Consider the following 4,897-nt stretch of genomic DNA (forward strand, 5'->3'; position numbering starts at 1 on the left):
AGCCTCATTGTAACACAGTTCAGAGGCATGTAGGCACCACATCTCTTCTCAGAGATAAGCTACCATCGCCCTAGCTGGTTTATTTCCATTTCTGTTTGTAAGCATATTTTAGTATTTTACAGTAATGAAATGAAGTATTATTCCCATTGCATCTCTATATTTATCGTTATCTCTGTAATTTGTTGCGTTCCTGTTTAAATCTGGATCATCTAGATCACTGACAACAACACATCTAGATAGTTATTACAACTCACACATAGGAAACTGACTACTTCTAGATTGACACCTAGGGACTCACAATGACAAATCACACATTACATGGAAGAATTGCTTCCAACACAAAATTCATGGCATATTTTGTTCCATACAATTTTCTTAGCAGAACTGCAACAATCTTGTAAGGAGTCCTAAGTAGGTTTGTTAGAGAAATTGTTGTTTTCTTTACTTTGAATAATTTACGAATTACACACTAGTTTTTTATCACTTCTTTATAATGTTGTGACATCCACTCTCCAATGAGGCTAGCCTCTACTATAGAGAAATTGTAATATATATTCATTATGGAGTTTTGAAATGATTTGAATATTTTCCATTTGCATCTTCGATATACTTGTTATTGATATTGGTTGGTTGTAGATCTAGGAGATGGTCTTTATACAAGGAAATAGAGTCCACAACCATTTCGTGTAAATGGGAATGTTTAATTAACTAGTAAACTCCCTCATCCAAGTTACCTTCTTATGGAGGAGTGAAATTTCTTGATATGTCTCATCCTAAAACAAAAGCATAACCCTCCACATTTGAAGGCTACACTAGGTTCCATGTAGCATCTTACATCAACATATGTTGGTCCTAGGGCACCAACATCTATTTCTAGTTCCTCCTTTCGATTTGGGCTTGGATTTGAGGATGTTGACTCAATGGTTCCCCTAAAACTCATTTATAGTTGCACCAAGGGGGTAATCCCTTTAATGATTCCCCTCCATTGTTCACTTATAAAAATGTGAGACTAGAGTTTCAGAGATCAAATCTTGAATACTACTCACAAATAATACCAGGAACATTACAAATATATGAATTGTTGAAGGAATCAAAGAAAATGGAGGGAAATGTACTAATTTGTTAGTTGATATAGTCATAAAAAGTCAAAATCTAAGGGATAAATGTTTTTTAATCCTCTAAAATGTTAATTGGTAAAAATATTAGGATTTCATGAATATATTTACCAAAATAAAAATTGTTGGGCATGGAAACCCCCCAAGGCATGTTTTGGGGCTTAAATCCCAAGTTTTGACCAAGTCCTTTGTAAAGGCTCTGCGAATTGTGGGCGCAGAGCGCGAAGTCATAATAGAGTCATAGGGTTGTCCGCCCTTGTTTTTGTAATGTAATGTCGGCGTGATAGACCTACCCATGTTCCGTGGACCATGGGAGAGCGAGGCTCTAAGTGTAGAAGATAGCACCTAAACGTAGCAAGAAGAAGCATGGTGAGTCTAAGAGATTGAATCGAAGTGTAAAGTGTGTTGATTGGGTCGTAGAGTAGGAGAAGGCTCTACAGCTGAATGCACAGAGGCATAGTGGTCTGCAACTGAGTGCGCGGACCCCTACAGCTGAGTGCACAGGGCAGGTCAAGTCTGTAACCATTGGAAGAATTAATAAAGATAAGTTTACCATATTTTTGTGTATCTTTTCCTGTTTTAATGTATGATTGGGTATAAATTGCAAGTATACTATTTATTTGTTGTGAGAACTCATATGAATGTGTTGTATAAATATATATAACATAAGGCATCCATTTACGTGAAGATAACTAACTGAAATAAGAATACAAGTAAGATCTTGTGTGTGACTTAGGGAATTAGTACAGATCGTTGCCCCAGTAGCACAAAAGGCCCACAGCCCCTGGTTATGGTTGCGTGAAGGCAAGTATATCAGGGTGCGAAGGCCTAGGAAGTGCGCAAAGCAACCGACACAAAGGGACTAATAGTTAGACCAATTCAACCTCTTAGACATCTCAAGGGTGCAGAAACCAGGTTCTAGCACCCCCCATACTACTTCAGGTGAGACCTCAATCCGTGCTCCACGGATTGTTGCCGAAAGGGCCAGTAGTACAGGGATTTGTTTGGCTAATTAACTTTGAACTTGGGTCAGGCCCCAACAAGACAACAAATGGTTTGTTCCTCGTTCCCTTTCGGAACCTATTAGGACATGTGGTCTGCAAACAGGGACAGATGGTAGACCCCACGAAGATTGCAGTAATTCTGAATTTGGAAGCACCGCGAAGTGTTAAATAATTGCACGCTACCCTGGGACATACGGGGTACTATAGGAAGTTCATCAAAAGCTATGCCCAGATCACCGCGCCAATGGAGAGACTTTTGAAAAAGGATGTCACATTCTGCTGGAATAATGATTTCATGAAGAACCTGGATGTACTAAAAGAGAATTGGCCTCCACCCCAACCCTGGTCTTCCCAAAATGGGATGTGGAGTTTCATGTCCATGTTGACGCATCATGTATAGCACTGGGAGCAGTGGTAACACAAGAGGGTGGAGAGGGCTTAGATCACCTTATCGCATTCGCGACTCACATGTTGTCTAATGCAGAAAATAACTATTCCACAATTGAACATGAGGGGTTTGCTATGGTGTACGCGCTCCAAAAATACTGACACTGTTTTCTAGGGGGGCATTTCAAGATTTATACAGACCATTTCGCACTAAAATACATGGTCAATAAGCCTGTGTTTGGGAGGTGCATATGCAGGTGGCTCTTATTGTTCCAAGAATATAACTTTGAGGTCGTGGTGAAGCTTGGACACCTAAATGTAGTACCAGATCACTTGTCACTCATTGAGATGGGGGAGGAACCTACTAGTTTCGAGGAAGGATTACCTGATGCACAACTCTTTGTTGTGCGCCTAGCGGATGAAAACTTTGAAGATATAATCCACTTTTGACAATGGGGATTGCACCGAAGGAATACTCCATCCAACAGAAGAAGGAACTGGTGGTGCGCGTGGCTCATTTTTCTGTCATTGCGGGGAACCTATACAAAATGGGCAATGATGAGATACTGCAAAGGTACGTACTTGAATTTGAACGAAGTCAGATCCTCACGGAAGTGCATGAGGACACTATGCAGGGTGAGCGACTGCGCAAAAGATTCTCCGCGCAGGGTTTTGGTGGCCAACCCTTCATCAGGATTCAAAAGCACACTATAAGGCATGTGATATATGTCAAAGGACAGGTAAACCATCGCGGAGGGAGGAGATGACTTTGAATCCATAAATGACACTGCAGCCCTTCTAAAAGTAGGCAATCTACTTTGTAAGACCTATCAAACCTCAGGGAAAAATGGGTGCGAGATACATTTTCACCATGACAGAGTACCTGACTCGTTGGGCAGAATCGTAGCCGGTCAAAGACTGCACGTCTACCACGAATGCGAAGTTTTTGTTTGAACACGTTTTGACTTGATTTGGATGTCTGAAAATCTTGATGAGCGATCGCGGTACACATTTCCTAAACGATACCATCAGCGCGCTAAGAGAAGAGTTTCATGTGTATCATCAGAAAAGCACACCGTATCACCCACAAGCCAATGGGACAGTAGAAGCATTCAATAAAATACTGGAGACTGCGTTGACCAAAGTATGCAATGCTCAGCGGGCCGATTGGGACCTGCGCATACCTGCAGTACTATGGGCTTATAGGACAATGTGCAAGAAACTAACGGGACAAACACCTTTTTGATTGGTTTATGGCGTGGAAGCTATCATGCCAATGGAATATATTGTGCCTAGTCTGTGCATAGCAGCACTCATAGGTATGACGGACCGCGAAGCTCTGGAAGAAAGGCTCGCGCAGTTGGAAGAACTTGAAGAGGAAAAATTCCTAACTGGCTTCCATCAGTAGGTACAAAAGTAGTGCAAGAAGGCCTGACACGATCACCATATTAAGCTGCGCACCTTCAAGGTAAATGATTTAGTATTGTTGTATGACAGTAAGTTTGATAAATTCCTAGGAAAATTCAGAATGCATTGGCTGGGACCATACGTTATTAAGGAGGTCATAGATGGAGTCACGATACAGCTAGTCAAACTAAATGGAGAGCCTTTCCCAAGAAAATTGAATGGAAACCGTTTGAAGCCCTACACGGGTGGCCCGACTATCTGACTAACCGACAAAAGCACAGTCTTCGCGCTCCAAGGATCCAGACGAAGGCATGGTACTATAAACAAATGCAGGGGACATATGCACAGATGCAGGGAAGTAGTTCCAACAGAGCGGTCTCGGAACAATGCGTATAGGAGATCCATCAGGCAGCCGCTCAGTGCGTTGTCGACCTTGCAGTGGTTTGGAAAAAGTTGGAGGCACTCCGCGCAAAGATCTCCGCGCCAACAGAGTGACTCCAGGGCGAGTCACGATGTTTGTGTTGGGGGCCTTTTGGGCATGGAATCTCCCCAAGGCATGTTTTGGGGCTTAAAGCCCATGTTTTGACCAAGTCCTTTGTAAAGGCTCCATGAATTGTAGGCACGAAGCGCAAAGTCATAATAGAGTCACAAGGTTTTCCGCCCTTGTTTTTGTAATGTAATGTCGGCGTGATAGACCTACCCATGATCCGTGAACCATGGGATTGTATAAATAGAGCGAGGCTCTAAGTGTAGAAGATAGCACCTAAACGTAGCAAGAAGAAGTATGGTGAGTCTAAGAGATTGAGTCGAAGTGTAAAGTGTGTCGATTGGGTCATAGAGTAGGAGAAGGCTCTACAGCTGAGTGCGCAGAGGCCTAGTAGTTCGCAGCTGAGTGTGCGGACCCCTGCAGCTAAGTGCATAAGGCAGGTCGAGTCTGTAACCATTGGAAGAATTAATAAAGAGAATTTTACCATATTCTATGTA

This window comes from Pinus tabuliformis, chromosome 9 (genome assembly GCF_031772625.1).
Source record: "Pinus tabuliformis cultivar Carrire ecotype Pingquan chromosome 9, CPIR1, whole genome shotgun sequence".
Taxonomy (NCBI): Eukaryota; Viridiplantae; Streptophyta; class Pinopsida; order Pinales; family Pinaceae; genus Pinus; species Pinus tabuliformis.